General features: G+C 34.7%; 1 protein-coding gene across 2 annotated transcripts in view; it reads left to right on the top strand.

The window, feature by feature from the left end:
* Window positions 1–576: 576 nt before the first annotated feature.
* Window positions 577–25,930, top strand: part of LOC125050242 — a 65,021-nt gene continuing 39,667 nt past the window's right edge. Inside the window, exon 1 of one of the 2 annotated variants that reach the window (XM_047649951.1) lies at window positions 577–890. The gene's annotated coding sequence lies outside the window, so the exon portion shown is untranslated. Of the gene's footprint in view, window positions 891–8,491; window positions 8,919–25,930 lie in introns of those variants that run through there. The other variant, XM_047649952.1, reaches the window with a different exon arrangement.

The raw sequence follows: 25,930 nt of genomic DNA, 5'->3' as shown, positions 1-25,930 counted from the left end.
TTAGTAAAATTTACACCGCCCTACGTCTTTTACGTGGATTTAAACAACAAACTTACATTTTTTGGTGTATCTTTATATTGAAATTCTTTAAACATAAACGTTCCTGTGGTTTCTTCAGATTCACCTTTGGAAAAAATCCCTACTAAAATATAACAACCAAGGATTGATGATAGATAAAACATTTTGTCAAAATTTTCTAATTAATGCTTAATTTGTTATGTTTTTGAGCTACAACCTCACTACTCAATCCGATCAATAGAATTACCAATGAACCACCTACCTAACAAATATAGTATAGAAATATCAAAAATCCAAGGCGCATGTTCACGGAACCACAGATGCAAACATTTTCACTTTAGTCTGTTTCGGGTTTAAAACTTTTTTAAGGCAGAGTAAATAAATTTTTAATAATAATACACATAATAAAAAATATAAAATCGGTAATTTCGATACCATAGATAATTGTATAAATCAAATTACTATTATCGAAGACAGTGTTAGATTGACATTCCGAAATTGTAAATTCTAATATGAATTTATATCAATTGTCAGTTGTCATTGGTATTTTGTTCGTCAGAGTCAACAGTATGTCAAAGTCAAGTGCGAATAAAATCGAATTCGATTGTTCGAAAAAAATCACAAAGAAAAAGTAAAACAAGTGGCCAATTTGGTGGTGTTCTAATTTATCTCTAAATTGTGTACGTTTTGAGTGGATTAAAACTTTGCAAATTGATTTATAGCTATCGGGTTACGTTGTTTTTTTTCGTTTAATTACTGGTGATGTGAGGATAATTTCTACTGGCTGGTCTATAGATCTTAATACAAATATTTCCTGCTAGTATCTAGATCCCTCGTATTTCGGAAATTTTGGCCATCATTAAGCCTTTCTGGTAAGTGTAAATCATCATTATTGAAGTTTATCTTTTAAATATTTTTTATTCAATATTATGGTTACATAAAATGATGTTTGGAGGTATCCGCATTCAGCATGGATGTAGTTAAACACTCCAAATTAATGTTGCAGTACATAATGTTTTGCTTAAATGCTAGGTAGAAGACTGAGATTTGTTGAGTTTTTTAACTAAAACAACAGTGAAACCTTGTTATAAGTAATACTAATGCTTATTGTGTAATGTGCTTTATACATTCATGGGTGTATCTAATGAATAAATATCAAACAGGGCCATATACAGAATTTTGAACATTATAGGAACCCTTATTTTCATTGTGAGTCTTATGTAATAGCATTATTAAAATTCTTTAATTCAATTAAAATATCATGTTTCAATTTCACTAGTCTTCTAGAATTAAAAAGTCATACATTTGACTAAAATACATTAAAGTATTTTAAATAAACTATGTAAGAATGCTGTATATTAATAGAAAGCTGAATTCAGCTGAATTACAATGGTGATATTTAGTGTCTTTAGTTTCTTTGTTATGAGTTATATTCATGAGTATACATTAAGGCAAATACAGTCAATTAGAAGCAGTAAGAACCATGATCTACATTCAATTTATTCAGATGTTCTGAATTTATGACTTAAAATGACCTGAACTGAGTCAGTGCAAACTCAGTGCAGATGTACTTAAGGTCATTGTTTTAACAAATCCTCAACCTTATCATATGGTAATAATGTTCACTTTACATTACAAACCTTATCTTAGCACTATTGTAAATATGATTTATGAAGTACTATCTAGAATATTTTTTGTTTATGCTTGTTTTTGGTACATTTTCCGTAATTCATGGTCAGTTGAACTAATATGAAATTAATTGGCTTATCCTACTCAATAAAGCGGATTTGTAACTCTGTCTATTAAATTTTTATGTATAATATCGTTTCTAATAGAAAAACAAAACATTTTTTTCTAATCCACCCTCTAAAGTAAATAAGATAATTTTATATAAGTTAAAAGATAAAAGACATTTTAGTAGGTGATTCATATTGATTGAGTTATGATAAGAAGCTTACGCTATGATTCACACTGACTATTAAAGTTATAGTTTTCATAACATGTAGCATAATAATTGTAGACAGAAGCAGTTAAATTTTTAAGGGACAGTATTATAAATAGTTAAAGTGTTTAATTATGAAATGTTTAGTTTAAAGTGGTAATTGTTCAGTCATTGTTTATTTCACAGTTTATTTGCTGAAAGTCAGTCTTCATCATTATTGAGAATATCAGAATTGCAGTCAGAATCATCTATAATATATATATATATATATATATATATATATATGGTTATATAGGTATGGTTCCTGGGTCATCAGGGCCCTTTAAATAATAGAGGATTTTAGTTTTACTTCATAGTAACCACTTACGTACAAAAATAGAATATAAGCGAAATAATACGATTTTAATTGCTATGTAACAAATGAATGCAATGTTGTTGATGAGAGTTGATGAGGGTGCCTATGTCTGTCTATACTCTCGGGGCGTAACTCCTCTTTACAGATGGGATCATAAGGCTGTAAGGGAATATTATTCATTTCTTTAAATTCTTATACGATTCGTAAACGAATGAGAATTCTCATCGAAAACAGGTTTCTTGCATCGGCTATCTATGGAGCGTCGATGGTTGAAAGTGTCACGCAATTTAATGACTGTATTATTATGATGTGTATGTCATTGGCCTTAGTATATAAGTTAATTATTTAAATCTGTTCGACGTCATGGTGGACAGAAGAACTGTGTCAAATTTGTGTTGCCACCACACTGTTATAAACTTCTTTTTTATATCAGATCATGTATACAATAAATAAATTCAGAGTCGAGACTTAGCGCTCAGTATATACATTACCTAAAATATATGTTTTTTAAAGCATTTGCTGCAAACATACTTTACTTAAATCAATAATACTCAGGTACAATTAACTACTTTAATCTAACAACGGTTAATAAGTCATATATATCGGCGATACTTTGTGTTATACATAGGCATCGGCGATATTTTAAATGCCGATACAACGATGCTTTTCAAATTTTGCGCTTCAAGAAAGTAATGTTAACGCGCATCTTGTTTGATCTAGTTCGTTGCAAACGAGGCACGGACTACTTATGCCCGGGGAATCCCTGTGTTTTATTCAGTTTGCTCTCACTCGCGTATTCCATTTCGCTAGACACTTTAGTTGGTTTTCAACTGCTATCGCGCGTGGTATTTTTCGATACCAAATAAATTAAATACAGAAGTACAAAAATCTTATCAATGTTAATTTTAATTATTAACAGTTTTTTTATTTTTATTATTACTCTTAATTTTAGTAACTAAACCTTTATTCTTATTCAAAGTTGTTTATATTTTTTAACATAAATGAAAACCTTAGCCGAATTTGATATATTTTACCTTAATTTAATTTTAATTCAATAAGCGTTGGTATCGGTATCAGTATCGACGGAAAAAAGGCGTATCGATACATCCCTAGTTTAAACCAATTTAAGCATTTGTTGCGATGCAATTTGTTATTTAGAGCAACACTTACACTAATTAACCTTGTCACCAGAAGGTTATCGCGTATTGTGTTTCCAGAAGCATTGTGTACTGTCATATGTTTTTATAACGGGCCGGTATTTTATCTATAGAAATTGTTGAAGTAAAAAACATAATTGCATACACAATTCATATGTCGTTGAGACAGTTCCCTCTCTTAGCTCTGGAAAGGGGGCGAGGATGGAGGCTTTGCTTTACCTTTCCCTCTTCACCGCGGTAAGGCACATGTGGGTTTTAGTGGGTAGGGCACACCAGGGTCCCCAAGTCCCCAACCGTCGATAATGATTATCGTACATATGGGAGATTTTCATAACGATGAAAACTACTTTCGTACGCAAATAAATTGTACGAGAGTCTTAATGTCCCATACATGAATAATAATAAAAGCCTTTATGGCTGTAATTACTTATACTAGTACATAAAAATATGAAGTACTAAAAAACAAACATTAAAAATAAAAAATAAACACTAATACTTAATCGGCAAGCCGGTTAATTTCTGTTATGCAGTTTGTCCTTGGACATAGGCCTTCTCTAAGGGCTTCCACTCTTCTCTGTTTCTAGCGTTACGTAGCCACATAGAGTCAGCTACTCTTCGCACATCATCTTTCCATCTTTTTATTTGTCTTCCTCGTTTTCTTTTGTCATAGCGAGGAAGCCATTCCGTCACTTTCTTCGTCCATTTATCTTCTCTCGTAATGTGTCCTGTCCATTTCCATTTCAATCTTTTACTAGAAGTAACAGCATTTCTAAACTTTGTCATGTCCTTAATTTCCTATATCTTTCAATTTCAGACCTAGTACACTCCTTTCGAGTTTCGATACTATTTTGATATACTCTTAGTTTGTTTTCTTGTTTATCAGTGAGTGTCCAGGTTTGACATTCGTATATCAGGCAGGGTAATATACAGGCATCAAATACTTTTCTCTTGTAAAACATTTTCCACTTTCCGTTTTTCATTACTTCTGACAGTGACCAGTATCTTTTCCAAGTATTTGTAACTCTATGGTCCCATACATTAAAACTGATCAAAATCCTGGTGGGTACAATGAGGCACACCGGCTGAGACCCATATCACCCTACACACGCAGTGCCGCGGGGTATCATAACTGCATTCTCTACGTTAAAAAGCCTACAACCAAATAACCACAGAACACAGCTATGTATATATATAAAGAAATAAAAATGGCGCCATTATTGCTATCGACCGATGTCTTCCGAATTTTTAAGGAAAAATAAAATTGAATGTGGTGAGCGCAATAGGTGCAAATCTATAGATGAAAACATAAACGTCGGTTAAATTTAAAATTATGTTAAATAAATGTAAATTTATAATAATACATTACTTTAATCCGGTTAAAAAGTTTTTTCTTTAGGCTATGTTCAGATGGCAAAAACTTGACGCGCGTTTTCAAATCGCGCGACTAGACATTGTGGTAATTTCATACAATTGTTCACATGAGCGCGCGTTAGCGCGCGTCAACGCGGCGCTCAGAGAAAAAGTCTCTAGACGCAGGTGATCGCGCGTTGACGCGCGCTTTGATATTAATGTAATGTCCGTTTGCTGTTCAGATGAGCGCGCGCTTTCAACGCGATCGCATGTAATTTTGTTAATTTTCGTAATTATATTTTGTTCTCGCATTTAAAATGAGTGAAATTGAAGATGTTGACATCGACTTACTAATCGATGAAGTAGAAAAAAGGTCAGCAAGTTGGAATATAGCTAATTTGTATAAAAAATATAATATAATTTGTATTTTTTTTCAAAATTGGATGAATCCAATGTGTACGTTTTCTTTTTCTATATTTTTCTTTATAATATAACCACAAAATAATAGCCTCTTCCACGTCCATTTTCTACGTTCTACCGAACTAGACTGACGAGCACTCTCGCAACGCGCGTTAGCGCTCATCATCTGAACGCTCTTCAAATTTGATCGCGCGTTGACGCGCGTTAACGCGCGTTACATGTGAACATAGCCTAAAATGTGTAAAGGTTATGTCAATAAGAGATTGCAGAATTTATCAGAGATATATTTAACTTAAGGCGGGCCCCATATAAGTGTTTATGTGCGCACTATGATAATAATTGATGGCACGTTATAAATCATGACCAAAGAAAAAATCATTTAATTATTCATGTTAGCGTCATTTTTACTTACTCGGTAAAAATATTTAAAATGCATTTTATTCACTAAATTAACCTTAAGGTTTTTTCTGATGGTTAAAAATAACTTCTACAACTGATCATATCTTTTAATTGGAGTTGAAAATTACTGCTTTTATAATTGGTAGATAAGTATTTTCTTGTAAAATTAATATCTAAATAAAACACTTGTATTTGCTTACTCGTGCGGAGCTTATGTAGATTATAATATCAAGATATATTATTCTACGTAAGCACCATATTGAAGAGCAGTGTTGGCCTAGTGGCTTTAGTGTGGGACTCTCGTCCCTGAGGTCGTAGTTTCGATTTTCGGCTGTGCACCAATGGACTTTTTATGGGTATTTAACATTCGCTCAAACGGTGAAGGAAATCATCGTGAGGAAACCGGCTTTAGACCCAAAAAGTTAACGGCGTGTTTCAGGCACAGGAGGATCACCTATTAGATTGATGATCATGAAACAGATACAGAAATCTGAGGCCCAGACCTAAAAAGGTTGTAGCGCCACTGATTTATTTGATTTTTAAGCACCATTTTGATATTTTTACTTCTTTGTGTTCTTCTTAAATTATATTTTTTTAATTGTTGGGTATAATTTCGATGAAGTTCTCTAGAATCCTAAGCGTAGTATCTTAGATGTTACCTTGAGTTAGTGCGGTACAATTATTCAACTCTGAAGTCGCTATTGGCATCGCTTACTTGTCTCTACAGCGTTAAGGCCGCGCACTAACCGGGATGACATGGCGACGTCGCTGGCTACGTATCTGAACAATTTGTATTGAAATGTATGGCAGTTAACTCACTTGACGACGGTTTAGCAACGTCGCCATTTTGGAAGTGCGGCCCTTTTCCCTTCCCTTTGTGGATTCCGGACACGTGGCACGCTGGCGATGTCGCCAAACAAACGTATTCGAGCAAGCTATTAGCTACGTCTCATAACATTCACTCAGTGTCCAACCGGCTGCCAAGACACACATCCGCGTGCGTTTTTTTAGGAAAATAAATGAGTTTTGATACAGAAAGGTTTATGAAATTGAAAATCGTCCATGCTTATGGGATATCGTAATATCAGACTATTCCGACCGTAATTTACAGACAGATAGTAGCTGCTGGCAATTTCATTTGACTACCAAAGGTAGCAAAGAGCAGCCATGCCTACGCAGCTGGTGAAGTGAATGATATCCTGTCAGCTTACACGCTACGTGTATACACATAAATAGGTTAATATAATTTCCTTATATATAAGTTATATACTGGCGATTGGTCGACGGCAACATGGTTACTTTCTATTTCCTATATTTAGTAGAGTTATCTAACAAACAAAAGCATTGTGAATGTCATGAAAGTCAGGACCGTAGCAAGTGGAGATCTGTGGTCTCTGTCTACCCCTTAAGGGAAAAGGCTTGAGTGATATATAGATATATATATACTTTATACAAATAAGCTTCTCAAAGATATGTAAAAACAACAATGGCACTACAAACTTTATAGGACGTTTTGTAAGGGAATTGATCAGCCTTGTCGCCACACACGCCGTTGACTTTTTGGAACTAAGGCATGCTGGTTTCCTCTGGATGTTTTCCTTCACCTTCACATAGAAAGAGAAAGTCAATTCGTCAGGAATGAGAGTCGCACACTGAAGCCACGATTGTTAAAAATGTAGTCAGTATTGTATTAGGTACTTAATAACAACGTCATCGGCTGTTACGACTATCGGTTTTATTTATCGAGTAGTCCCTTCGATGTCTTTCAGATTATGACTGTATATACAATTAGTATTCAACGTTGATGTCATGCTGTCCAGGTACACATAAATGGTATACTGTACTGGTTATTTTCTAAGGTTCTTACACGTAACGGAGAAAACAAAATATTTCAAACTAATTGCTAGTTTAACAACCTTTCACTTTCCTAATGCATAAAGTTTATGTATGATGTGCGTCTATAACCTATGGTCTATGGATCATCTGGGTCCCCTAATCAATACAGTAGTTTGGTGTATTGTGGTCTTGGGATTGTATACGAGAGAACAATTCTGTAACTACGTATTCCACAGACGTAATATATTTTAAAATTTCTTTAATATCTAAATGAAAACTACATATTTTTTAAATTAAATTAATAAAAATGCTAATAGCAATTAGATTTTAGCAGACGTGACGTGTAAATTGTCTATGTATTTTTTGCGCATTCTAATCTTTGACGCTTGATTACGTATTCTGATGTCAAATGTCAATGTTCCTTATTTAAAGTATAAAGGCGTTGAATTCATTTGAATAGCTTATTGTTATATGCCAGGGTTTAAGACGGAACCTATGTAGGAACACAGATAAAGCATTAGGGATCGCAAAGGCTCGCAATTTGTAAACATAAATATAATATCTAAGAATTTTGATCAACTTTTTGGAACTGTATTTGACATTTTTTGTATACAGTTATTGTGATTTGAGTTCAGGAATATAGAATATGCTACGGGAAACGTGCCCCAGATTGTGTTATCCTAATTTTTAAATAATTTGTCTGTGGTGTATATGCGTTTGTCAAACTTCCTACTGTTTGCATTCGTTGTTGTTGATTCGAATCGAAAAATATTTATCTCTCTATTGTCTTTGCCTCCACGAGCATAGATACTTTAAAACCTCCTTTTGCGCTTCTCAAAGAGCATAGAGGTTTCTATGTGATTTTTATACAAGACCGCTTCTTAATTTTAATTGTGTATGTAAAACATGTATTTGTTACAATAACAGATGCATAAAGCACTAATGAACCTTATCTGTTGTGTCCCGACACACGCTTGTCTGGTTTTTGATAATTTGCGTCTGGTCACTGTCCACAGAAGCGCAGTTCACGACGGGTGTTCGTTACGCCTTCTCATAGATAAAGTTGTTTTTTTTATTTTTTATTTGAGGTTTACTTCGCGCGTTTGTGTTTTGAACGTATTTGATTTTTAAATTATATCTGTGGATATTCCTGTCAATTTATTATATAAAAACTAATATAATATCAAATATTACAGGCTCTTATTTTATTATTAAAAGGATATTATTGGTGCAGTTCTGTGATTAAAAATAGAAACGACTTGAAATTATTACATTTCTAGTGTTTTTTTATTAATTTATAACATTTCTGTGCTGTATTTTGGCGATTTATGCTGTAGACGAAAATAGTTGGTGTTTTTTGGCGGCAATTTTCTTGGCATCGTGTAATATTTCACAATCATCTTCTGTGGATTGCCAAGAGATTTGGAAAGAATGTGTTCATGTAAGTTCTTAATTATGTATTTTTAAATTATTTTGACGCGTTTAGTTTTCTTCTTAGTTTCGTTTGGAGAGTTGTTTGGGGTTAAAATTAAAGCCCCAACGATGGTATTATAAATATAAATTTTTAGATAAATTATATCATTATTTGTGATTACACTGAAACTTTTTCTTTTATTATCGTAACTAATCTTTTCGTGAAACTATATTTTATCTGTAACAACAAACGTCAATATTTAGATGTTATTTGCAATACAGTTGACCTACTCTGTGACCAAATTATCCAATATTAATTGCATCCTCATTAACTAACTTAGTACAACAGTACAAAGTTGTACTGTCGTCTCTCAAAGGATTTTTATTGTCAGAAAGCTTGTGCCTTTTTTAAAATAGATATTTATTTTAAACGTTTGCCAACGGCCAAATACATATACAAATATAAAAACTAATTGCTCATCCTTTAAGAGGAAAACACAGCTTGCTTTGTCAATTAATTATTACTAACAATACTTAAAAACTGAAAATGTATAAAAGCGAGAAATATAAATGATATCTTTTATTTCGAGTAAAGATAAAGATTTATAATGGCGTATGACACGGAGGTGAGGTTCTGGATTAGGTTTCCGGTAAAAAAAAAGAAATTTCGAGTTCGTATATTTGTGTTGAAGCATTAGTGCTTACGTGACGTAGAGATGTGCCATCCCCGCACAAATTTTTTTTCTAGAACAGGGAACTCGCAGGAGGCTCATCTGCTGTTAAGTGATACCGTCGCCCATGGACATTCTCAAAGCCAGACGGCTCGCGACAGTGTTGCTGGCCTTTAACGAATTGGTACCTACGCTCTTTTCTTAAAGGATCCTAAGTCGAATAGGTTTGCAAATACTTCAGTGGGCAGCTGGTACCACATAGTGGTGAAGCGCGGCAAAAAACGCACTTTAAAAACGCTCAGTTGTGGAACGACGGACGTCGAGGTGACTTATTAGGTACATTATGGTCAAAAAATCAAAATCAATTCAATCGTATATATATACACGTAAAAATTAATTATTTGCATTAAAGATAAGGCGGAAGCAAGACATGATTCGCATGTATGTCAAGCAAACCGCGATAATAATACCTAATTACTGTATTCTCTTATCAGATAACAATTTCATATCTAAATAAAGCTACTCCATTAAAAAACACTTCAACAATATTGTTATTGTTTGAAGCGCAGGCTACATATAAATGGAGTTGGGTGCGGACTTGGCATGGATGAAAAAATAAAAGAAATAGCATTTTAAGGAACCATCTGGTCGCCAAACTCCAAAAAAGTACATTGTTTCTTTCCATTTTTCGTCATCGTTCCCTTAAGATAAAAAATATAATATGGTGAAGTTAAGCATTTTGAAAGATCGATACACAATTTAAATAACTTTGCTCGATAGAAAAAAATCCAAACATAGCCAATTTTTGACAGTTTGAATTCATTATATGACGAAAATGTATATAGAACATGATTTTGAAATTTACACGATATATTTTATCGCAAGCCAAGTAATTCAATGTAGAAAAAAAAATTGATAAAATTACATTAATTTAATGTTTTACATAACTAATTGTTATTACGGGCCGGCGCGCCTCAGTACTTCAGCTCTCCACTAAGCCCCGCAGTCCACCCCAAAACACTGAAATCAATTCGTGCTGGGATAGGGGCTTAAGGCACGTGAATATATCTCGTGCTGAGCACTGTTGTCTGTTGGTAGTGGATTCAGCGTGCATCAGTGAGGTCGGTTCGATCCCCGAATTTTGTGGAAAGGAAAACATCGTGAGGAAACCGGCATTAGACAGAAGAAGAATTAGGCGAAACATATACCTAAATCTGAGGTCTTAAAGGAGTGCCACTGGGGTATGTCAGTGCTCGGACGTTAAGGGCATGTCTTGTATGTCCTGAGCTTCACGGTCACAGAACTTTGCCCAGTAGAGGGCGTTCCAATGGTCAAACATTTTAATTATTTAAAAGTTTTAATTGCGAGATGGTTTATAAGGAAAGTACATATGATATCATACACAGTTGTAACTAAAGCTCAAACCCAATCTCTTTCCGATCGGCTTGATCCCTTGGCGTAGAGATTTGGGGTCACTCTTCTACCTCATTTACCAAGGAGAGTGTTCAGAGTTGTTCGGATGAAGTCAAGTCGAAATAACTTTATTTATATAGGTAAACAAGTACACTTATGAACGTAAGAAAATAAGTTAAATTAATTCTAAATTTACATTTACTACCTTATATTAATACCTGCAGCTGAGTTTCATCATCGAACGTCCAGGCAGGATAGGTAGTTCCACCCGTATCACCTCGACGTCCGTCGTTCCACAACTGAGCGTTTTTCAAGGCTGTTTTTGACGTGCACCACCACTTTGTGGAACCAGCTGCCCACTGAAGTATTTCCGAACCGATTCGACTTAGGATCCTTCAAGAAAAGAGCGTACCAATTCTTAAAAGGCCGGAAATCCCTCTGGCACTGAGAGTGTTCATGGGCGGAGGTATAACTTACCATCAGGTGAGCCTCCTGCCCGTTTGCCCCCGTTTGAATTTTAAAGATCAGACCATTGACAACAGTCCATTAAGTCCATTAAGGGTAAATGAAATTCTCGTACCAATTCAAAGTAGCAAGCACATCATTTGCGAACTAGCGAACTGTGGAATCGACTTCCGGTGAGGGTCTCCTATGGGAGATACGATCTTCAACTGTTTTAAATAGAGCATTCCACCCTCAATAGTTCATGGGCTGCGATGTCTGCCCTTTTTGGGCGTCCCGTACTTTCCTTTGCCTCCCTCTATATACTCTTCGCCATCTCAGTGCAATGGTTGATAGAACTTATTACTCTAATAATAATAATTTATTTATTGCAAGAATATGGTATAAAAATGTTAAGGTGATACAATCGTAAATCGTTCGCATATTCTGCCACACACAATGGCGCGCAAATTTGTCTTAAGGAATTTTACATTATTAGTCAAAGTCAATTCTTATATTATCTGTATCGTAAATATCATCTTTATTAAATTTATATCAATTACAGTGTCTTACGCAAATAATCATTTATTGAATAGTAAATTTTTTCCAAAAATAATACATACTACTATGTTGCATATGCGATCCTTGCATTGTCATGGAGCGACTGGATATATCCAATTGTGATGCGTCATGCTTAACTGTTTTGTTTGCATGAGTAATCGACACGTGGACAGAACCCTCGTGTCTCAATTTGTAATCGTATACATCAGTTATGTAACACGTGTGGTAAAGTAGTTCTTGAATAGACAATTGGAATATCGGTTGATCAGTTGTTACACTTTAATTTCCTTAGTACGTTTCCTCTTCTTCAGTGTTTGCCATATAACTTTAGAGTTTTTACGATGGGTAAGGGAGCGTTCAAGTATTACGTAACGAATTTTGGGAGGGACGGTGCTTTTATTAATATTATTTTCGACTTTCCAGTACTTTACACCATATAATGGTAACTTTTAGGTATTAAGAGTCACTAGGTGGTCAAGAAACGTTACTACGGGGGGGGGGGGGGGGGGGGGGGTGTTTGTATGGATGTTCAGAAATGTCTTTAGATAAATGAAAGCTTTTGTTTGAAGCTAAAATAAATCTAAACGACACTTATGTTATTGGAAAATATCGGAAACGAGAATGTTAAAATGCAATTTATGAATGTGGTAAAAAGTAAAGGCCTCATATTGGCTCCAAGTCAGCGATGATTGTTTACGCTTCTACTTATTATCTAAACTATATATGTATATGTAACTTGACTAATGTGTTTTCTTCTTTTTTTTATTTACAATATTCTTAACTACTTAACTAATGTTAGGTTACATAACTCTCGTTCGCTTTTTTTGTATGGAATTTCGCTGCTGGCCTTAAGGGCCTTACAGCTCAGCTCGGGCTGTTTTGGCGACGGGCATTTTCTTAAATTTACGTTTACTTCCAGTTCGCAAGTCAAGGGCGTAGAGCAGGCCAAGAGCTGGCAAGAAACTCTCCGCCTTTTTAATGGCCCAGTTTTGAGTTATATCGCCTCATGACCCATAAAAAATTACTTGCATGAGTAATTCCTACTGCCAATTCTCGACTATGGAACTAACAATGTAATGTGAAAAAAAATCTCTTGTTTAAGTCATTCAATTCTACTGTGAGAAGCCATTATATCGACCTAATAAGAACAAATAAGGGTGATTATATAAATTCTAATACTATGTTAAACTATCCGCAATGCACTTGTGGCCACGGCCGTGGTGACCGTAATATGTCTTATGTAATCTTGTAACATATTGAACATACTATGCCTACTTTGTCATCAATGTGTGTGTGAAACTTGCTAATAAATTTACGATCTATGGAATTATGTACTTTAAGTCAAGTAAATTATGATGATATGATGTGATATAGTGATATTGTATTAAATACCAGTGGATCCGACAGACGTTGTCCTCTACACGTCTTACATACAAAAAAAATCAATAATGTAAATCATTCTTGACTCCACTTAAACACACAAAAAATTTCATCAAAAATCTGTCCAGCCGTTTAGCAGTTTAATTACGAACAAATGCACAGAAGTTTATATATAAACCAGCTGTTTATTTGCTGTACAGATACTGTAACGTAGTTACCGACTGCAGCGCCTTCTGCCGGGTTCTTATTTGTGAATCTAAACCATCTAGGGCGTCACCCAAACGCATACAAAAAAAATCATTCAAATTGGTCCAGCCGTTTAAGAGGAGTTCAGTGACATACACACGTACATTATAATTACATAGTATTACTTTTTTGTAGATAGTAATGTCTTCTATAAACCTGTAGTAGGCTTCACTTTGCTCTATTGTTTATAGTTTCCGCAGTGTAAGCAATTTAGGGATTTTTACTGGTATTTTTCCACATCCTTATTGCGATGTTTTCATACGAATCTTTTTTGAAAGTTTGATCTGGAGGATTGTAGAGGGTAGATGAAAATTAAACGTTGTAATGTATTTTCTGTATCATAAAAAAATAAAAACAAAAATTTTTGGGACACCCCTTATAACATAGGATTTCGAATAGATAGTAGTCGATTCCAGACTTACTGAATATGCATAAAAAATTTCATAAGAATCGGTCGAGCCGTTTCGGAGAAGTATGTGAACGAACATTGTGACTCGAGAATTTTATATATTTATTCTTTCTAGTTACTCGTTCACATGCTCTCAGCGATGTTGAGTGAAATAATATCTGATTGGGCATATATTGCGTGTACACTTCATTAATGATATTTAGACCAGGATGTTGGGTAACCGGTCGCCCTAGATAATACATTTATGCTGTAGCTTTGAGCTCTTTTGACTGTGAATATTCTCAACGTTGAAAATTTAATTTACGATTCACATGCCAATAACTTTATTATACAAAATATGATGGAGCTCTCGAGATGTAGTAGTCACCAATTCCGCTTATAATTTTTCACCAATTCGCTGTTGCACCGTTCTGCACCATATTTTTTTTAAATAGAAAGAGTGTTAATAGTGTTAGTAAATTAGTTTATATATATTATAATTATTGTAATATAATCCTCCTCCAAATCCCCCTATTCTTTTGTGCCACTCTCTGCCATGTACCACCTGCTGTTTCTTTAATTTGGTCTATCCACTTTCTAAGTTCTCTCTTAGGCTTAACTCTTGGGCTTCGGTTTAGACATTTTTTTCTCCACTTTTCTGTTCCTTTTTCCATGTGTTCCGCCCATTTCCAGGTTTTTTTTATCTACGTTTTTCTTAATGCTGTATTCTTTATTTTGTCTATTCTTTTTTTCTCTATCATACATCGTTCCATCGATCTTTGACACACCTGTAGCTTTGTATGATGCGCATATCGAAAAAACCAACAAATATTAACTGTTTTACGAGCTCTTTGACATATAATGACAATGGCAGCTGATTGCTCCGACATATATTTAAAAAAATACCGCGTAGATTTGAAAAGTAATTTATTATATTAATGTTAAAACAATCTTTGATTTAAACGATTAGGAAATCTATAAATTTCCTTTTTTAGTATTCAAGTTGCACTTCCTCGCAATATTCGTATATTAACTTGCGTTTTGCCAAATCTCTACGTAATTATTATTTCTTGAAATTGCTGTTTCTTGTTATTTTATGTAAAACTTTTGTTTCGGCATTATGTGTATTAACATGTAGACTCATGTTGATGTCGTCATTACGAGATTAGATAAGGTGATTAATTTATATAAATTAAAACAACTTGAATACAACATTTAATTATACACGGTGTATTCTCGTTGATAGTCTTGCATCTATTTTTATTTAATTTCTTTATTTTATAAAAAAAATATAATACAATCATAATAAGGGGGCGTCCATAAATTACGTGAGGTGTTTAAGGGGGGGGGAGGGGGTCGAGTCAAATCTCATTTTACCTTACGTTGGAGAGAGAGGGGGTCTCGGCATATATCACGCAATTTTTTTTCCGATTGAAAAAAAAAATTAGGAAAACGGTTGACCCTAAAGGCCATCTCTGAAACTTTCCGCTAACTCCATACCTAAACGCTCAACATATCACTTATTTTGTTCGAAGCTCGCAGAGCTCAAAAGTACGAATTCTATGTTATTTTGAGTTCTCCGAGCCCAAAGAGTTAGCTTCTTACGCGTTTACGTAAGAAACCCACATTTTGAAAAATCTCACGTGAGATTGGGGGATGGGGTTGAATAAAATCTCACCAGGGGGGGGGGGGGGTACCGAAAATTTTAAAAAACACCTCACGTAATTTATGGACGCCCCCTAAGTTACATTTGAAAACCGCTGTGGTTTGTATTAATGTAACCATAGCAGTCTTGTCTATCACGGTCTTGTCAATAGGCCATTAATTTGATATCAGATTCTTTGGAGGGGTGAGAAATACGTATCCACGATACTCTTGCTCCAGGTCGCCTTCCAATTCATACTGAAATAAACCTCTGTTTGCTTTGTATAGCAGATATGTTTTGTGACGTTATAAAAGTGTAATTATTAAATAAAGGCAAGCATTACATAATATACAAGCTGGATATAATTGATGAAGATTAAAAATATTGTAAATGAAACACAAAATATGAATTTTTTTGTTCATGATAATTTACAGCACTTTGTATTTTTTGTGTAATTTGTATACTCTTTGGTTTTTGTTCGTGTTTTTAGACTATTTTTTATGAGTTATGAGATTTCGTGGCACTAATATACGTTGTAGTTCCTACATGAAAGAACTTATTTAATAATAATTAATCTCCCCAGTACCAACTCCTTCTCTTGACGTATTCTACGAAAAGTGATTCGAATCGTCAATGACCAGTCTGTTTCCATGCGGCTTGAACCCTTGGCGTTGCGCCAGAGGAATTGTTCGGTTTAAAACCTGCAGCTGAGTGTCATTTCACGTCAAGGCAGAATACGAAATACCATACGTATCACCTCGACGTCCGTCGTTCCACAACTAAGCGTTTCTTAATGGAATTTTGCCGCGCATCACCACTTTGTAGAACCATCTGCCCACAGAATTATTTCGGAAACAATTGGACTTAGAGTATTTCAAGAAAAGAGCGTACCAATGCTTAAAAGACCTGCAACGCACTTGCGAGCCTTCTGGTAATGGGCAGCGGTATTTATTCTGCCCGTTTGCCTCCTGTTACATAAAAAAATTAAGCCTCATTTATTACTGGAAGCATTCATCGATCTTAACAAAAGGTACACACACTTTTACAAAATACAAAAATAATTGTATTTTTTCTAAGGACCTCTTATAGATTATAGGCCTCATTCAACTGGCTACATCTCTGTCTATCTTGCCCATTTATCTCTCAATCTTCAATAAGCTCGTCATCCCATCGTGCAATAGAGCGACCTCTCTTTCTGTATCCTGGTGGGCCTTTTTCGTTACCCTTAGAGATATAATATACTGCATCTATATTAAAATTCTTAAAATATATAAAATATATAAGTGCTAATATAAGGGTAAACAGCAAACATTCTTCATATATCGAGATTCAGAGAGGTGTGCGTCAAGGTTGCATTTTATCACCTTTGCTATTTAACTTGTATGCCGATGCAATATTTTCAGAAGCCCTAGATAATTGTCAACATGGCATAGCAATTAATGGCAAACTGCTGAATAACTTGAGATACGCTGATGACACGATCTTAATCGCAGAGAGCCTCGATGGTCTACAGAATTTAGTCAATTCAGTTGCCGCTGTGAGTTCTAAATTTGGTATTAGCATCAATGCGCAAAAGTCAAAATATATGACAATAAGCCGAACACCGGAGCTTTTCACGCAACATATATACCTCAACAATCAGACCTTGGAACGTGTCTCGAAAATACGATATCTAGGCACAGTGATTGATGAAAAGGGTGACCATAGCATCGAAATCCGCTGCAGAATTGAACAAGCTCGGAACGCCTTTTCAAAACTAAAAAAAGTACTTTGTGACAAGCGCCTAAATTTACAGCTTAGAACTCGCATTGCGCGATGTTACGTCTTCTCTGTGCTGCTCTACGGCGTAGAATCTTGGACGCTGACAGAGACTATGTCCAAAAAACTGGAAGCGTTTGAGATGTGGGTTTATCGACGTATGCTTAAAATATCTTGGACAGACCGCATACGAAATACAACCGTGCTGGACAGAATGCAGAAGAACAAAGAAGTGCTTATGACGGTTAAGAAAAGGAAACTTGAGTATTTCGGACACGTTTTACGCAACTCCAAAAAATATGAGCTCCTTCAACTAATCTTACAAGGCAAAGTGGCAGGTAGAAGGAGACCTGGCCGCAGACGCACGTCCTGGTTAAAAAACTTGAGACAATGGTTTGGTCAAAGCACCAAGTCATTGTTTAGAAGCGCGGCATCCAAAATTAAAATAGCCATGATGATCGCCAACCTTCGGAAGGAGATGGCACTATAAGAAGAAGAAAATATATAAAAGTCTGCTGAGGTCAAAAATAAAATGTTGGTTTTGTGTACTATTCAGATTAACATTAATAAATATTATAAGTCTCAAATCTCTTATCAATTAGTGCTTATCAATTGCAAATTTGATATAAATACAATTTATATTTTATCAATGTCTATCTAATATAAAAATAAATAATCTAGAATGTCTGTAAAGGACTGAATATATCTTTATCGAAGTTCTATAAGTAAAGACTGAATAAAAATTGCTTATTTCTATATTGAGCAGTGGTGGCTTAGTGGCTTCAGCGTGCAATTCTCATCCCTTAGGTCGTAGGTTCGATCCCCGGCTGTGCACCAATGGACTTGCGCATTTAACATTCGGACGGTGAAGGAAAACATCGTGAGAAAACCGACTTGCCTTAGACTCAAAAAGTCGACGGTGTGTGGTACAGAAAGCTGATCACCTACTTGCCTATTAGATAAAAATGATCATAAAACAGATACAGACATCTGAGGGCCAGACCTAAAAAGGTTGTAGCGCTACTGATTTCCATGTTATCTTCAATTTAATACCTAATAACCATTCTCACAAATATTAATAAAAAGGCTCTCGATTTTTTACAACACCTCGGTTTATTATGCATTATTTGTTGTGTGCGATGTCATGTTTTCCGTCCCCGAACGTATTGATATTCCGTTCAAATAAAGGTTTGAATTTGGCCTTCATTGTTTGTAATCCAACATTATTAAAATACAAAAATATTTGTAAACAAAGCGAGCTTCGCAAATCTTCGGCCTGTATGGCAATCACGGATGTTGACGCGTCAAGGTTTAAATATTCGGATCCAACGTCAAAACTGTGCATCACCGACTCCAAGTCTTCGTCGACCGCTGTCTTCATCGTATTCTGGGTATCTGGCCCTAGAAGATCTCTAACGAGCAACGTTAGGAGCGGTGCCGAGAAAACCCGATTAGCCAGTAGATCAAGCGACGCAAGTGAAAGTGGATAGGCCATACACTCCGAAGGGATCCTAATGATATTTCCAAGCAGGCGCTGGATTGGAACCCGCAAAGAAAGCGGAAGCGTGGCCGTCCCAAGCAAAGCAAACCTGACGTCGTACAGTTGCAGATGAGGCGAAGAGGGCCGGAAAGACTTGGAGCGAGGTGAAATACGAGGCTCAAGACCGAACGCGATGGAGAGTCACCGAGGACTCCCTCTGGCATGGGGCAGGGCAGGGCCAGGGGTTATTCAAAACACAAAATCATTTATATAGGTAAAATAATATACACTTATGAACGTCACTATAGAAATACATATTAAATGCTTCTAATTTTACATTTACTGCCAGTTTTCAAATCAAGGGCGTAGGACGGACGAGAAGAACTGGCAATAAACTCTCCGCCACTCTTATTAATCGCCATGTTTATTGTTTTATAATTTTTTTGTAAGGAGCTGGAATCATTACACCATTTTCCACGTGACATTTTTACGTAATTAATAGTTTATAATAAAAACATTAAAAAAACAATGATTTGTCCTCTATCAACAGTAGGCATGGTGAAATAAGGAGGATAAGGAGCACGCACTTACATACTGGTGGGAACAACACGCAAATACATAGTCGAAATAACTAACATCACCGCATACACGAATTCAATTCCGACCAGTCACCACAAGTAGCACCCGTTCACGAGTATGTTTAAGGACATTAAGTCAAGTTAAACCCCTGAACTCAGTAGATCGAACTTAATAGTGTCACGAATGGAGTTTCACATCTGTATCAAATACATTATGCTTTACTAAGTTTAATAAGCTCGTCGATTACCTAACTAGTCGGAGTTAGCTGCAGGCAGGATTAGCATAGCATTTCATTTTATAGTATTTAAATAATTAGTATTTATTTATTCTTTTGTTATAAGAGTAATAGTGGTTTTTAAATCACCTTGACCCTAGTACACATTTCAGACGATAAATGTATTTGTTGGTTTAGTCTTAAATACGTCGAACATTTATACTATTTGGAATGTTTGATACAAGTGGGATTAGGTGGCTAATTTTTATTTATTTATTTCCTATTTTTACAGTAACTTAATACTACAATAGAAAACTTATTAATGTAAAAAATTAACTAGTAATATAAACAAAACAAGATAACATAAAACCTAAACCTTTTTATTACAAATTATGTTTTAATTTAATTGTGAATTCAGACAGTGTGCAACTAAATATATGCAATAATATTCAAGGTGCGTATTATAGAACATGGTAGGGAAAAGGCGCGATAAAAAGCATCGGAAAACATATATTTTTATTAGCCCTATGGCCTAAGGCCAACTAAGAATACGAATTGATTACTTTAAAAAAATAAAAATATTAATTTTTTGGTTACCTAACTCGTATTATCTTATTTTCGCGTGTTTAAGAAAAAGCTCGTTTTTTTCTAATGTCAATATATTTTTACGTAAACCAAACGGGCAGAAGGCTCACCTGATGTTAAGTGATACCGCCGTCCATAGACATTGCAGAGGGCAAGTGCGTTGCCGGCTCTTTTCTTAAAGGAATATAACTAGTTTATGTGCCACATTGTATTGTCGTTCTCCGAATAATAGAGATAAAATACAAACAAGAAATTGCATATAAAGCTTTCATAGAACGACTTGCGCAGTGTACCGAGAAGAAATTAAAATTTGCTTAGTTTCATTAAATGCAAGATAATAAATGACGACACGTAAAAGATAACGGTTATAAAGCTATAATAATAATTAGCCTTTATTCATTTACATCTGATTGATTTAACAAAAATAGATATAAATAAAAGTTTTACTAATGCGGCCCCTGTCCGGGAGAACGCTTCCTAACAGCTTGTTCCTTCTTCCTTTCTGACTAGTCCATTCAATTACTGTTTTAAACCATCTGTATAACAGCTACTTGCCCTTCCCATCTACATTTAAGTTGCCTGCGAATATTATCTTTTCTGTTTGTCGCGTAAATTCCCAGAATACTTCTTTCTATCGCACGCCGGCACTAACGCATTTTGGCTATCGTTTTGGTATTGCAAATCCAAGTTTGTGCTCCATGTTAGGCTTGGCAATTTGTCGACGTTTTTGGAAACGCCACAAAGAACGCAAAGCTATAAGCTACCCAAAAAAGGCGCTTTCATCTTTAACCACTTTCTCGAAAACCAAATTATTACTTTCGATTCAAGACTTTATACATTCACTAACAATCTTAAACAACGACTTGTCAACCTGTTCTATGCTGATACAGAAAATATTTTTACTGTGCAAAAATAGTTTAATTATAAATTTGTGTTATATAGGAGTCATAAAGTGAAGTACAGTTAACATTTCAAAAGGAAGAGATTAACCCACGACACAGGGAATCCTAGCGTGTGGTTGAAATGCCGGCAACGCACTTGCGAGCCTTCTGGCACTGTGATTGTCCATGGGCGGCGATATCGCTTAACATCAGATGAGCCTCCTGCCCGTTTGCCTTATATTAGATTAAAAAAAAACATTTGTTTATTCTTTCTTATAAGTCGGAGATATTTTTTGCCACTCTAACAAGGCTGCTCGTCTAGGTATATCAGAACCATTACGACTTAAATTCTTTCAAGAATAGAGCCGTAACTTCCGGTAAAGCACTCACGAGCCTTCTGGAAATGTGTCTTCGGCTGTGATTGTCTATGGTATCAAATGACATTAAATTTCAAAGATTTTTTTTTAAAGACAATTCACACCAATTGACCTAGTCCCATGCTAAGCTGGTGAAGCTTGTGTTATGTGTACTAGGCAACGGATATACATACATATTATAGATAGATAGACATATAAATACATATTTAAACACCCAAGACCTAAGCACAACACCAAATGCTCATCACATCGATGTTCGTCTCCGCCGGGGATCGAACCCAGGACCCATGGATTCGCAGTTAGGGGTACTAACCACTAGACCAATGAGTCGTCAAAAAAAGATTTCAACAAGTTTTCTTTATTCTATAATAAAAACTAGACTGAGGTGGGCACAGATCATGTTTGTTGTTTTATGCTGCTGTTTTGCGTCATAATTCACGAAGACGTGTTTATACATATACAGCTATAGACACGACCCTGAGATTGGCACGTTTCGATATCACGGTTTTTCATAGTCGATCTTTAATCTATAAGTTGAATTTATCTACGGAAATTAATAAATAAACTTAATATGATTAAATGATTAAAATTCAAAATTTTGTATCGACCGGATTAAACGGTAACAGCGGTGGCAAACGGTAAATCTTGTCCATAAATTAATAGTCGTTATCATTAATATATATTTGTTTGGATTCTTTTTGCTGTTTTGTCTCCGGTTTTCGTACCGTATGGAGCAGTGTTGGCCTAGTGGCTTCAGCGAGCGACTCTCATAATTAGGTCTGGACTTTCTTTCTATGTATACATTTATCATTCGCTCGAACGGTGAAGGGAAACATCGTGAGGGAATGTTGCATTAGACCCAAAAAGATGAAGGCGTGTGTCAGGCACAGGAGGCTGATCACCTACTTGCCTGTTAGACGAATGATTATGAAACAGATCGGAAATCTAAGGCCCAGACCTTAAAAGGATTTTGGTAGCGTTCAAACAGTTGCAGACTGCATTTTAATTTGCATAACATTTAATTTTTTAAAGAAATATAATATTTCTCTATTAGTAAAACCATGACATCTGAAAAACTCATATAATGATTAACATTTGTGAAAAATTATGTTTTTCATTTTAGTAATATATTAGCAAAATATTGTACAAAGCAATAATATGAGTTGGGTATGATTGGTTTATTAATAGGCCTATTATCGCGTTGTATGTATGAATTTCAAAAATAAATAGCTGGAAATTATGAAGATTTTAATATGCAATAGCTTGGTTATGGGGCGGACGCATCACTGCATTTAATTTATTGATCAAAAAGAATTTAATAGCGTTGTGCTAACAAAACAAAATTTTCGATTCCACAGAGATCTTATTACGTATTTTGCCATGACTCTTGAGGTTCCAAAACACGGTTACAGCGCACGCTTATAACAACTGAACACTCTCAAATACAGAGTGCATTATACACACAAATCCATTCACATATACATAAAGAAATGTTTTAAACATACACCTAATAATTGTTGTCTAGTCACCCACAACACAGGGGCGTCACTGGTCTGGGGATTAGGGTAAAATCCATTTTGTAACACCCATATTTCTGTTATGAATAAAGATTTTACTATTTATTATTATAATATACATTAAATAACAACGCTCGTTCAAGGTAACGATACGTTGTTTTATAGAAGTCGATATTGTGCCGTATGTATTACGTAACGTGCGTACGTACGTATAAACATAATAAACAGGAAAATTTTGTATTGTCATTCAGTGATAATCGATCCATGCGTTGTACAAAAAGTTATGTTCGGTGGTGGTTGTTATAGATATGTTCTGATAAAATATTTTAAATGAAACACTTTGTTTGAAGCTGGGTAACAACTGAATTTAATCGTTTAAAATATGAGCTTATAACTAACATAAAATTAGGAGTTGTGCTGTTGTGTTTACTAAAACTAACTTGGCTTATTTAAGGGTTCATAAATCTAAGTGACACTTCTATACAAGTACATACGACCTCTTTGGACATTATCGGAAACAAAAAATCGTCATGATCTACTTTGACCAAATATTACGGCTACATTAGAATTTAGAATTTTAGAAGCATTTAGATTTTAGAAATATGATAAAAAGTGGATTTTGGATTTTTTCTAATCCAACATAGATCATGACGAGGTATTTCGCCCTTCTCACTGTCTCTCAATCGGTCTTAATCGCTTTCTCCCTTTTCTTGACAAAAACGCAAGTTTCATCCGTAAAAATTGGACCCTTCACGCAGTTTCACTTCAATAAGTAAAATACTAAAAACGACAATGAAATTTCCTATAAAAATCGTGATAGCTGCGAAATATATGATCTCTTTATTCTGTTTTAAAAATTTTGTATTAAGTTCTGACACATTATATTTAGATGTGTCAAAAAGTGAAGTTTACCTGGTCATCTTCCAAAAATCTCTTCTATTTCCCGTATCTCAGGAGTCAAGCTGGTGCTACATTTTTAGATTCAGCTACTTTGCGAGGGAAACGTATTTTATATAGAATTCTGAAACACGCTTTTTAATTCGATAAAGATTTCTATTAATAGACCAGTGCCGATAATTTTTGAAACCAAAAAAAATTACAGTAGGATGAAACCCATTACAAAAGCAGGGGAATATGATCAAAATGAAAGGAAAAATAAATTACGGTCGATCTGAGGTCGGGAAGGGGATGACGGGTCTGGGCGTTACTGCATACGATTTTTTGCATTTTCTGAGAAGATTTACTATGGTAATATATATATATATTTTTTTCCATAGGAAAGTAGAGATTTCAACGAACTGAAAGCACACCAATTTTTTGAAAAAAAGCTGAAATTTTGACGTCAGAATTTTCGATTGAAAATTAGGGTGTTTTTTCGATATTAATTCAAAATAAGGTGAAAAAATAAATATTTTTAATCAAATAAATTACAGTATATTTGGGACATAATAAGGTAAGTTTTCACCAAATTTCGTTAAAAAAAAAAAAATTTTGTAAAAGATAGAAATAAAAAACCAAAAAGTTGGTTTTTTGAATTTTTCACATAAATTTTGAGGTTATGTGAAAAATGTGTGAATACAAAAGTTGTAGATCTTTTTATGACCTACAACTTTGCCATTTAGTTTTCTTCGATAGGACTTTTAGTTTTGCCGGAAATCGAGATAAACCGTTTTTTACCCTTAAAACTCCCCCCCTACCCCTTCCCGACCTCAGATCGACCGTAATTTATTTTTCCTTTCATTTTGATCATATTCCCCTGCTTTTCTAATGGGTTTCACCCTACTGTAATTTTTTTCACTTTTTATTATTTTTAAAGGCTATCTGCACTGGTCTATAAAGAAGATATATAATTTCCTGAGGAGAGCTAACCACTTTGCAATCGAGTGAAAGTGTATTCAACTTACGATTGTGGGTAGTTCCTTTTTTTGCGAAACAGATGATTACATTGGACCTAGCGCAATTATAGTGTTAAATGTTATTGACGTTATTTATAGCTGATAATAGTTTTGGCCTTATTATAAAGCGTAGACTCTAGATAGTGCCTTGTTTGTTTTTGATGTAAAGTCAAAGTAATATTATTATTTATTTACAGTGTATAGCGTTATAAGGACAAATTCTCCATAAGGAAAAATTAGTTAAATTTGTTTGGTTTAACACAAAACCCATATAATGACTCTTTATAACGCAACAGCCATTCTCTATAACAAAAAAATATTTTCATATTTAGATATCAGCAACATACTTAAGTGTAATTGTTTTTATAATCAGCTTGCAAAACTAACCTTTTGAGGTGCCGAAATTTCTAAGAAAGACACCTGAGGTCAAAAACAGCCGTCTCGCTTTTGTTAATGTTGTATTGCATTATTCTTAGATTACATTGTTACATTACATTACCTGTAGGAAATTTCTGTCTCAGTTACTAAACGCACCACCGTCACCTATCGTGTATTATCAGTCGTAAACAAACTTTGAAACTGTCAAGATGGCCAGTAAACATATATTTACCTATAGTAATACAATTAGAAATTATTGTAATTGATTAAATTCTATTTTTTTCTCCTTCCTCCTTTTATAACCACTCTCTATAACGAAAAAATCTGGGTCCCTTGAAATTCGTAATAAAGAGTTTACACTGCATTTGTCAGCTAACAGGAGCTATTTAAAATAGTAAACCAGTGGCGCTACAACCTTTTAAAAGTCTGGTCCTAAATTTTTCTAACTGTTCATGATCATTTATCAATGTAATAGGTGATCACCTGTGACGTATACGCCGTCGACTTGTGTCTATGGCAAGCCGGCGCGAATTTTTAATGCGAAAAAGAAAGAGGTACATATACATATATACTAACACAGCATGTGTAACAATTAATAAGATTTCATTATGATCAATCTTAGGTACAAAAA

The sequence above is a fragment of the Pieris napi genome, chromosome 6 (genome assembly GCF_905475465.1).
Source record: "Pieris napi chromosome 6, ilPieNapi1.2, whole genome shotgun sequence".
Taxonomy (NCBI): domain Eukaryota; kingdom Metazoa; phylum Arthropoda; class Insecta; order Lepidoptera; family Pieridae; genus Pieris; species Pieris napi.
The sequence above is the reverse complement of the archived record's forward strand: the minus strand, read 5'-3'. Positions and strand labels throughout refer to the sequence as shown.